A 12,444-nucleotide genomic window follows, 5' to 3' on the forward strand; every position below is an offset into this window, starting at 1 on the left:
TCACATGGCATCCTTCCTCAGTTACCCACTTCTGTGTAACAAGTACCTCCAAACCTAGTAGCTGTGAACATACACTTATCATTTCTGTTCTGTAGCTTAGGAACAAGTTGGGTCAATGTAATTGGAGGCTGAACTATATTGGGACAGGGTTGCTTTAACCCGTAGGTCTCCATGCATGTTCCTTTCATGGAGTTTTTCATGTTTTGTTTCTGTTTTTAGACAGGATATTATGTAGGCCAGGTTGATCTGGAACTTGCTTTCTAGTCAAGGCTAGATTTGAGCTCCTGATCTTCTTTCTTCCATGTCCCAAGTATAGGGATTATAGACATGGACCACCACATCTGACTCCATTGACCTCACTTCTGGGCTACCTGCAAGAGCTGGCTGTTCAGAGCAAGCCATTATAATAAGAGTATCCAAGAAAGCCAGGCCTGGTGGTACTAACCCGCAATCCCAATTATTTGGGATGGATGCTGAGGCAGGAAAATCGAATGTTTAAGGTCTACAAAAATAGAAGGCAAAAACAGGGCAGGGTGCTGGGCAGTGGTGGTGCATGCCTGTAATCCCAGCACTCTGGGAGGCAGAGGCAGGCAGATTTCTGAGTTCGAGGCCACTCTGGTCTGCAGAGTGAGTTCCAGGACAGCCAGGGCTATACAGAGAAACCCTGTCTCGAAAAAAACCAAACCAAACCAAAACAAAACAAAAACAGGGCAGGGAGCTAGTGAGATGCCTTAGTGGGGTAAATGTGCTTACCACACCAAACCCGATGACCTGAGTTCAATTCTCAAGATTCACATGGTGTAAAGAATAAACCAACTCCTGTAAGTTCTCCTCTATTAATGAGTCATGCTGGTGCACGTGTATATATATACAATCAATCAGTCAGTCAGTCAATCAAGCAATGTAATTTAAAACAAAACAGTAAGGTGGAGATATACCTTAGTGGTAGAATGATTACCTAGCTTGCCTGAGGTCCTCAGCACAATCTCCAGTAAACACACACATACACACACACACACACACACACACACACAGAGAGAGAGAGAGAGAGAGAGAGAGAGAGAGAACCCAAGATGAAGCTATAAGCTACCTATTACCCAATCTTGAATGTGCTGCTTGTCACCTTTGTATTTGTCCAAAAGCAAGCCATCAAGTATATTTAGGGAGGCATTGGGTAGATGTGGGAGTATGGGGAGGGAGAACCTAGGGGTGCTGCCTGGATTAGCTGTCCTGGATTTAGGACAGCTGCTGGTCAGGATCCTGGCTCACTATCTTTGCTTGCTTTGGCTTTATTCCTAGAAGCCAATCAACCTATTTGTGGGTTTATTTGTGTTTGCTGATGGACTAGCAATTGTTTGGTTAATAGTATAAAGTCAGAGTACTTTTGAAAAGACCCCCATTTTGTTTTAACTTAAGTATACAAATACACAACATTTACCCACCTGTTATGGGGCCTTGAGATCAGAGAGAGACCTACTTCAAATTGTGTTACATGTTGTCTTCATCTACTTCCTTCCTTCCTTACCTTTCCTTTCCTTTCCTTCTTTCTCTTTCTCTTTTTCTCTTTTTCTTTCTTCCTTTCTTTTCTTCTCTCTCTCTCTCTCTCTCTCTCTCTCTCTCTCTCTCTTTCTTTCTTTCTTTTGAGACAGTTTCTCTACATAGCACTAGGTTTCTTAGAACTCACTATGTAGCCTAGGTTGGCCTCAAACTCACAGAGATACATCACCCTCTACCTCTTGAATGCTAGAATTAAAGGCACAAGTCACTATACCTGGCTTTCACCTGGTCTTTTCAAATAGTTTCACTTAATTTCCATAAAAATAGCTCAAGTTTTGCATTCATTTAATGTGTTTATGGATTATTTAATTTAAATTATATCCTTTTATCACTAAAGCCTGGTGACATCTCTTACTTAAATTACAGCAAATATAAGCCATCTATACATTTCAGAGTGGCACTTAGTGATGATGGCAGAACTGCGTAGGGCACAGAAAAAAAAAACCAGAACTGAACATTAAGTTCTGTGGTTGGGGCAGAATAAATGCTGGTGGTACACAAAGTGTTTTGATTTGAGTTCTTGAGGGCAGAGCAGCACCTTGTGCTCTCTGAAAAGCCCTCCAGGCACTAGAAAAAAGTTCACTTCCTTTGAGCCTTGTAGAATTTTGGCTTGGTTTAGTTTGGGTTTTGGTTTTTTAAGATAAGGTTTCTCCTGGAACTCACAGAAATCCCCCTGTCTCTGCCTCCAGAGTGCTAGGATTAAAGGCATGCACCACTACACCTTGTTTTTGTTTTTTGAGACAGGATCTCTTGGGTAGACCTCCCTGTGTAGTTAATGGTGATCTTGAATTCCAGATCCTGCCTACCTCTGCCTCCCAAGTGCTAGATTATAGACATGCACCAACACACTCAGCCAGCAATGTGTTATATTAACAAGAAGAAGTGAGAGGTAAATGATGCTCTATGCATCTGGAGGCTATACTCTGGGTAGCTAGTGAGATTTGGGGACACCAGGAAGTTATAATTTGAAGCTGTAGGGCTATTTTTGTAAGCTTTTCCTGAATGGGACTGTAAGGAAGAAGAGATGGTGACAGGGTCACTTTCTTGCTTTTCCTCCAATGCTAACTTGGCCCAGGGGTTGAGTCAGCCTTGGTACCAACCCTCTGGCCACTTCCATCCATGTTCTTTGGTTGTAGAGGGTGGGGTCAATGTTCAGAATCTTCAAACCTCCTGGAAAGGGCTTATACTGTGCTCTTTCTTCCTTAGTTGCCAATCAAAACAATTATCATGACTAGAACCTCAGAGCCAGAGGAACTTGTCCATAAATAGAAATACTGGTGGGTAGACTTCAAGCAGCAATGTAATGGACAGTCTTGGACTAGTCTTGGTGGAAAGCTGCTGGAAAAGAGATGCCACCCGCAGACAGCTCAGAAATCCATTGTTCCCAGAAGCTCTAACTTCTGCTGCATGGATCTGAAGCGCCTGGGTCAGAGTTCCCAAGTATGATGCAAAGCCCATTTGATGCCAAAGGGGAGGATAGGCCTTGCATAGGTCCCATGGCAAATGCTTGGTTAGTATGATACCAATTGGGGAAGTGTCCTTCCCCTAGCCTGTGGAGTCAGAGGCAACCCTTAGCAATCCTCTCAACCTGCAAAGAGAGTGAGGCCATCCAGCAGCAGCTGAGCCTTGCTGACAACAACAATGCCATCTCTAATGGAAGCTAGGATTTCTATTTATGGTCAAACTCCTCTATCTCTGAGGTTCTAGCCATGATATTTATTTTGATTGACATTGAGAGCTATCAGGATTCATGGAGTCAGCAACACAGCCCAAAGAGCGGCTATTAGGTTGTCACCCCCTTCTATACAATGCCCTCCAACCCTTCCCTTCCAGACCTGTGCTAATTATCCAACTTGTGCAGCCCACTTCATATATCTCCTTACCAATGCAAATACAGCACCTGTCCAGGAAGGCTATATCTATCACAAGTCCATTCAGTTCTTACTGAGGCTCGGGGGTATCCCTTAGCACCATGTGCAAAGTAGGTGCTATTTAGAGATACTCTCACCTGACCTAGCCCTGCTGGTTACCAGTGTGTTTTGTAGGACAGTGTGGGCTGCTGGAGGAGGGCTTGTTAGTTATCACAGCTCACTTAGCCTACTTCTGTGTCCTTCCTCAAAGGATTCCACACAAGATGCTCAAGTCTGTAGCCACCAGTCCAGGGTCTGGTTAGAGAAGGTGAGAGGTAAACAGAACAATTAGGGCCTCCTCCTATTACATGGATTAGGTAGCCTGGTAACTGAACCTCCCTCAGCTCCAGCTGTTTGGGAAGGAAGCACTGAGGATTCTTACCTGTTCATTTCTCCCATGTGGATGGACGGCTTCTGGGCTTTGCTGGTGGCGGGGATGAACAAGGTGCTTCAGACTTACATATAGTCCTGGAGTACTTGTGGTGGGCCAAGGGCTCCCTGTGCTTTGTAGGGCCCTAGGCACCATCAGCTTCAACCTACCAGGTCAACCATGAGGCACCTTCCCAGGAAGCTACATAACCTTGTCCTGGAGAGCAAGATCTAGGAGTCAGGGAGAATAAGGAAGAGCAAGCCTTTGGGAGCAACATGAGGATAATTGCTTCCTTGTGAGACACACAGAGCCAGCAAGCCTGGGCATGTCTACCTCAGGGATCATCCTTCCTGATATAACACAACACAATGAGTTCTACTGCTGTCTCCAAGGACCCCTAAGAAAACGGCTGAACTGGCCACTCAACTGAGTTATGTCCTGAAACCTGCAGAAGAGTCCATAGAGTTGTCAGGAGCTCTGCCTTAGTTATCATTCTTTTAAAAGATTTGTGTTATTTTTAATCATATGTATAGTTATGTACACATAAGCTCAGGTGTCCAAAGAAGTTAGAAGCTTCAGATCCCCCGGATCTGAAATTTTGAGCAGTTGTGAACCACCACACACACTAGTAATCAAAGTCTGGTCCTCTAGAAGAGTGGTGCATGCTGTTGATCATTGAGCCCTCTCTCCAGTTTTGGCTATCCCTCTCCATGATGTGTCATATATTCCAGGGGCTATGAATTCTGCCCAAAAACCTCTTGTAGAGAAAAGAATAAAAGCTAAGTACTTGAGTCAGTCAGCCCCTTGGATGTTTGCTGAGCTCTGGATCCCACAGTGGCATACCTTTCAGAATACAATTACCACTCAGAAAGTGATGTGACACCAATATGCTTCATGTCATCTTTCCATACTGGAAGAAGTTGTAAGAATGTAATGCTGGGGCCTGAACTCTCTTTGGAGTCCCTGCCGTGCTGCTGCTTCTCAATCTTTTTGTCCATTGTGTTAATAACTTCTCCAATAAACTTGCTAGTAACCTTTCAGTTCCCCTTGAACCCTTCCATCTGAAACCTTTCAGAACTGACATGGTTTTATTACCATGAAGGGTGCTCTCCCCTCCCCTGCTACCCGTCCCTTCCTCATCATCTCTTCCACTTTCACTGTCTAATATTTCAGGGATGTCTGGTACAAGGTAGCACTCAAGTAATGGTGGACATAGATGTCTGGTTCTCTTTATGCTGCATAGTGGTTTCTAGGGTGATTCTTCAATCAAAAGACATTGTGAATACTTTCAGGCTTGGGTTCACATAAATAAAACCACTCTAAACTCTATACAACAGCTTGTGGGAAGTAAATTTTTATTCTTCTGGGACATGGTTCTGGACCATGTAGTAACTGTACATTCAGGAAATGGTTGTCAGTTCTCCAGGACAATACAGTCATACTCTATCAGCAACCTGTGAAAGTAATTGGCAACAGGTAAAATTGTTTTCAATTTTACCCCTCCTGATAGGTGTGGCAAGATGTCATTCTCTTAATGGACATCTCTAAATGGTAATGATATTTATGAGAAACCTTTAAAAAAAATCTCTCCAGGGCTATTAGTTATATTCCTTGAGCCCAGCCCCCTTGACCTTCACACTGATTAGCCAGTCAAGTCAAATTGGACATTAAAATTTATAGGGTGAGATATAGTCACCACCAATGTTGGGATAAAAGACACATGCCATCTTGTCTGTGAGTGCTTGTTAGAAATAAGTTCCAGGTCACAAAGAGATTACCTTTCTAACTGAAGTGTCTGGACAAGGTGATCTTTACTCCCGATCTAGAGAGGGTGTGCTTAGGAAGAGTAAACACACATCGGGACAGGAAATGGGAAGTGTATTTGGTTTTTTATTCTAACTCTGGGTGTGGTTGTGCCTTTTCTCCCTCCTTTGGTTAGAGTCAGACCTTACAATCTTATTCAACTGGATAGCCTGAAAAGAATTGGTGTACAGGAAATGGAGAAAGTGGAAAGGGATCACAGCTCTTAGGAGAAAAGTGTCACTGTTCCAGGTCATCAAATTCCTAGAGTGGAGCAGTGGGCCTTTGTGTAAGCAAATGTTTTAGTGGGCAGGGAGGATTAAAACATTTGCCTAAAGCCCTACAGAATGGGGGAAATAAAGATTTTTTAAAGCTTTATTTTATTTATATGAATACAGTGTAGCTGTTTCCATACATCAGAAGAGGACATCAGATCCCTTTACAGATGCTTGTGAGCTACCATGCAGTTGCTGGGAATTGAACTCAGGATCTCTAGAAAAGCAATCAGTGCTCTTTAATTTTTTTTTTTTTGATTTGTTTTTTTTTTTTTTTTTTTGAGACAGGGTTTCTCTGTATAGCCCTGGTTGTCCTGGAACTCACTCTGTAGACCAGCCTGGCTTCGAACTCAGAAATCTGCCTGCCTCTGCGGGATTACAGGCGTGTGCCACCATCGCCCGGCAGAAGTCAGTGCTCTTAACCACTGACCCATGTCTCCAGCCCTGGAAATAAAGATTTTAATTCATTGTTCTAAACAGAAGTTTTATAGTATTTGATAGAAAAGACTCATATTTAATATTTCTTATAGTTCTCATTACTAACCTGTTGTGGATTCTGGTACAGAAATTAACCTCACTGAATTACTTTTACTTCGTTCAGTCTGTGAGACACTGATTCTTCTTCTTTTTTTTTTTTTGGTTTTTTCCGAGACAGGGTTTCTCTGTGTAGCCCTGGCTGTCCTGGAACTCACTCTGTGCCACCTGATTATTCTTTTATAACAATTTGGGCCGAGCAGTGGTGGCGCACGCCTGTAATCGCAGCACTCTGGGAGGCAGAGGTAGGCGGATTTCTGAGTTTGAGGCCAGCCTGGTCTACAGAGTGAGTTCCAGGACAGCCAGGGCTGTACAGAGAAACCCTGTCTTAAAAAAAAAAAAAGAAACAAACCCCTCCCCCCAAAAAACCCTCAAAACCCAAAAAACAAACAAACAAACAAAAACCAAACCAAAACAAAAAAACCAACCAACCAAAACAAAACCAAAAAAAAAAAAAATAATAATAATTTGGGAGCTTCAGAAGGATCCTAGGATAGAAAGTGTCTCGGCAATGTGGAGGAGAGGGCCCAAGAAGATACCACAGAGACCAAGAATCTCCTGTGCACATGGCCAAGATAGGAAAAGCAAAAAAAGCATAGCACTTTCTCTTATCTGAGCACCAGGATGACCCAATCACTAGAAAAAGTAAATAAGAAGTGTCACTGATACAAAGTAAATATGAAGTCCTGGGTGCTGTAGGTACCCTTAGTAACTTCTGATAAACCTGTTGCTAAGAAACACCAAACACAGAATACTGTCCCATGAGAAAATTGGTTCAAGGCAGATAAAGCACTAAAAGTCAGAGAGCAAGAAACCTCCATTATGGTACAGTCAGGGTTGAGATACTTGCTGATAGCTTTACTCTTACAAAGCCAAAATGGGAACCAATTTAGGTAAAAAGAGTTCTAAGATTCTGAAAGGCCCCAAGGGTCCAGGTTAGTTAACTCAGTTGGTCTTCCTATGGAGTTCCTATCCCCTTCAGGCACCACAATCTTTCCTCCTATTTTTCTATAAGAGTCCCCAAATCTCCAAGCTCCATCCACTGTTTGACTGTGGGTATCTGCATCTGCCTGAGCCAGCTGAGAGAGAGAGAGAGAGAGAGAGAGAGAGAGAGAGAGAGAGAGAGCGCTAAGGGAGTCTCCTAGACAGGGAGTAACCAACTACTCTGGCAGGCACAGAGGCTCCTCCCACCCTATTCAATATTCACAGATCTGATTTCAACTCTTTTCATTCTCAGGTGAGACAAAAAGATGCCAAGGTCACATTCTCCTTACCAGTTTTACATGTGCTCTCAGAGCAACAGCACCACCTATGGGTGTTAAGCATACTTTCCATTTCTTTGACTCCTGGGTTCGCTTTCCCAGCAACAGCCTGTTTCTAGGAGCTGACGGGCAGTCAAAACATATCCAGATACATTGACTGGTATTCAAAATTATAATTTATGGTAAGACATATAAACTCATTTTCTTGGTTTGAAACAATGGACTGTTTTGCTGTTTCTTTGCTTTTTCAGTCCTACATGTCTAAGCCATAGGTATTGCATCTCCATGCTTACACAATTTAGTGTCTTTTAAAAAAAAGAAAGAAAGGGGGATAACTCTATATTTAATCTAAAAATGCATGAATCCCAAAGGAACTTGTGCCATGATGGAAGATGGGTTCATTTTATCATAGATCTAAGATTACCATAAGCAAAGAGTTATCATGTTGCTTTGGTAATGTTTTGGCTGGTGACTTCATCAGGATGGAGACAGCTATATAGTTTTCCTACTATCTTGCTTTGTGGCATTATCAATATGCCAACAACCATGACTTTACCACCTTCTTGCACTACATGCTAATGTACTACATGGTATAAGTCAAAATCGTAGCACCCATAAAATTTTCCAATACCACTGAACCTTCGGTGGATAGACATACTAGAGTTTCCAACAAAACAAGCATTTAATGATGTATCCTGATCTTCTTTTCCCAATTATTTTCTTTTTGATTTTCACCTTCCTGAATAGTGGGGTCATGGAACTGGAAGGCCAAAAGAATAGACTGCCAGATGTTAGGCCTGGCACCTGGAGAGAAGAGAAACTCAATTCTGTTCACTGCTGAGATGGGCTGAACTTACTACGCTTGAATCAAGAGGTTACCCACTGACCAAGAACTTTGTTGAAAAACAGAAAGTAGCTGACCAGTCTCTAAAATTGGTCTCTAAAATCTGTCTCTAAAAAGACAGACAGGTGTCCTCTCATGTGTCAGCCTGAACTTCCCTTCCAGTGCTGTCACCAGCCTGCTTTTGTATGCTGTGGTGTTGATTTGCCAAGTCCTGAGCAGTTTGGGTCCTGGAACTTTGGGTAAAGACAGTGAGGGGATGAGGAAAGGACAGATACACATACAGTGAAGTTGGGATTGGGTGGAGTTCTCTAATATGACACTACCACCAGGGCCTGGAGCCTTAGCATGTTTATTTGATGTAGCACAGAGGAGGGGTTAATTGTCTCAATAGATCTCTATATGCAACCAGTCTCATACTGTAAACATTCCTGAGGAAGAAGCTGTACTCGTGAATCTTTGCATACTTCTGATCAATCACCCAAGAACACTTATACTTTGGCTCTCAGGAAAAGCTTTGGTATTTCTCTTGAGCCTGTTCCATGTGGATAATGGCATTATCAATTGTTCCATGGTTCTAAGAGCTTGGGTGTCTTCAACATGGCCATGCCCATATCATCTCACGCTATCTGCTAACTCTCAACTTCCTCTAATCCCCTCACTGGATTCACTGTTATATTTCCAGTGTGTTTCTGTTCTTCCCTTAATTTAGACTAACCCCTTGGTGTTGATCCTACCCAAAAATGCACTAAAACACACACACACACACACACAAAATCTAATTTACTCTAACCAGGTTCTAATAGCATTTTTAGTCCTCATTCAGACCACTGAGAATATTTTACAAGTAATGACTAAAATTAACTTACCCCTATCAGTTTTGATGCTTGTCTCCTTCTCTTCTGTGGGAACCAAAACTTATACCATTAGAGATGACTCCAATATTATAACATATATATGTATCCCCATCCCCATCCTGCTGAAGGACACATTCTAAACACACTTGGTGCACATCTCTCTTGGTTTGATAGAATTGTGGGGGAGTGTGCTAAATCTGTGATGGCATATGTCTTATTTTCCTATTGCTGTGAAGAGACACAATAAGGAAACATAAAAAAGCATTTAATTGGGTTGCTTACAATTTCATAGAATGAGTCCATGATCATCATGGCATGGAGCATGGAAGCAGGCAGGCAGGCATAGTACTGAGAGTTTACATGCTAAGACAACAATCAGGAGGGAGGGAGGGAGGGAGAGAGACAGAGACAGAGAGAGACAGAAACAGGGGCAGAGACAGACAGAGAGAACATCCAGCCAGAGGATCTGGAAGAATTCAGAGCAGGGAGAGAAAGTTACAGATTGAACATGGCCAGCAGACTAAACTTGGCCATGAGAGGAGGTGGGGGAGGAAGAAAGGCAATCAAGAGAAGAGGACCAAGAGAGTGCATGGCTGAAATGGTAGGATCATATAGGAAAGAGAAGCTGGGACAAGGGAAGTAAAGCCCTGGGTTGGAGAGATTTAGGGTAGGGTAGGATGAGAACTGAGAGTAGCCACAGGTACTGAGTGAACCTAGACACTTTTGTATGCTAGTAGGCACCACAGGTAACATTTGTCTTGAGTTTCTTTGGGATTTGATATTATAACCTTTTTGTTAATGATAAGGGGTCATATTATCGCATCTACAGCTGCTTCTTAATAAACTACAGCATTTTTGTCAGGGGCCCAGGAAGGATGGAACATTAGTCAAAGGCTGGGAAGGGAAGTTCAAGGCAGGTGATCTTTGTTTCCCTCACTGTCCTGGTCTTACAGGGTCTCTTAGTTAAATCAATCTTTATAGCACCTGTCCCCTATATTTGCTTCTCTATGACCGAACTGTAAACTACTATCGGACATTGGGCAGAGGCTTATGGAGGCTGTCCTTATGGGTCTTTAGGAGACATACTGCATATTCAGGAAGGCTTTTTTTTTTTTTTGAGACAGGGTTTCTCTGTGTAGCTCCAGCTGTCCTAAAACTCACTCTGTAGACCAGACTGGCTTCAAACTCAGAAATCTGCCTGCCTCTGCCTCCCAAGTGCTGGGATTAAAGGCGTGCACCACCACCCTGCTTCAGGAAGGATTTTGCAGAATGGGAAATCTTTTATATTTCAATTAAAGACTCATGGCACTCCAGGTGGGAGACCCAGGTCTTTGATAAATTTTACTACAGCATTCACCACAGGTACCCATCAAGTACAATAAAAAAATACAAAGAGTACACATCCCACTCTCTCAACCCCTAGGTATAGACAGAGTAGAAGAAGTGGTTCAAAGCTCCTCTAGGGTTCTTATATCCCTTTTTGATAATATAGATCTCATTTTCTTGTATACCATCTCTTAATTCAGACCTTAACTTCTGCATATCAGCTATTGAATAATGTTCTACCTGACCACTTTGGGGAATGCTGATTTTATGTCCCTACTGGGTCAAACTTACAACCACCATTTGTGGTCTCACCCATTGTCTTACTAGATTCTGTCACTTTGCCGGTTGTTAAATATCCTCCTTATTAGCCGGGCGGCGGTGGCGCACGCCTTTAATCCCAGCACGTGGGAGGCAGAGGCAGGCGGATTTCTGAGTTCGAGGCCAACCTGGTCTACATAGTGAATTCCAGGACAGCCAGGGCTGCACAGAGAAACCCTGTCTCGAAAAACAAACAAACAAACAAAAAGCCCCCTTATCATTCCCACTCCTCTCCCTTTCCCTCTCTCTTTCTCTCCCCCCTCCCTTATTACAGATAGCTGTAATTCCCCAGGAACACACTTTGTGGGCACACTGGAGTCCACAGTCTGTAAGAATACCCTAACCATTAATACTACTACCCAGCCCCTGTGTCTATACATCCACACTGCCTCAATTATCTGCAGTCCTCAATTTTATCACCCCATACCTGCTGGATGGTCTGAGATTTGTGCTCTGATGTTCCTTTCCCAAAACTAGTGGTGGTACCTGGTGAAGAACCCTTGCCAATTCCCCTCACCAGGTTTTTATTGGCACAGCATAATAAATGAGCAATTCAAGGCATACTCTTTTCAGCAGTCCTGGGCATAACCACTGGTATCACCTCTGGAATGGCAGGACTGACTACTTCCCTAGCTACTCACTATAGCTTTCTCTTAGTTCTTACTATAGGTTTTCTCTTAGTTCATCCAGGATCTCCAATGGGTGACTCAGACCATCCTTAACTTCCAAGACCAAATAAACTTACTGGCTGCAGTAATATTAAAAAATGAGCTGGGGTTAGATTTACTCTCAGTTCCACAGAGATGGCACCTCAGGAGTTTTTATCCTAACCCCTGGGCCTAACACAGGAAAAAGGGGTGGAAAGCCCACAAATCCCCAAGCAATAAAAACCTATCAATCCTTGAACTGTCTCAAGATACCTTTCCCTTTGGACACCAGCTCATCTCAGAGCTGTGTGGTTCTTGGGCTCCTGAGGCCCCGACACCTTTCCATCCAAGCAGAAGCATTTGTAGTGGGAGGACAGGTACTAGTGACCTAAGTATGACTCATCCCCTCATATTCACTGCCTAGTGAATGCCAAGTCTCTGATGAGCGTACACATACAACCCTTTCAAAGACATCTGTCTTTTCTTAATATTTGCCAGAAATACTAGAGGTCCTAGGGGTAGCCCAGAGGAAGTACACAAAACAGCACAAACAGAAATTCTGTCTGTCTTGATGTCACTAATTTGGGAAGAATCCAGTCCATTTTACTACAGCCCCCCCCCCTCACCCCGTGCGGTTGTAGTCATTGAGGCTGGTCAAGAAGGCCCACAGCTCTAACTTTGAATTCTTAGACCCACTGAGCCTTAGGGTAGAGTTCCAGAAAAGGGTAAATCACGGTGTGCAAAGAA

The sequence above is a fragment of the Apodemus sylvaticus genome, chromosome 3 (assembly GCF_947179515.1).
Source record: "Apodemus sylvaticus chromosome 3, mApoSyl1.1, whole genome shotgun sequence".
Lineage (NCBI taxonomy): Eukaryota > Metazoa > Chordata > Mammalia > Rodentia > Muridae > Apodemus > Apodemus sylvaticus.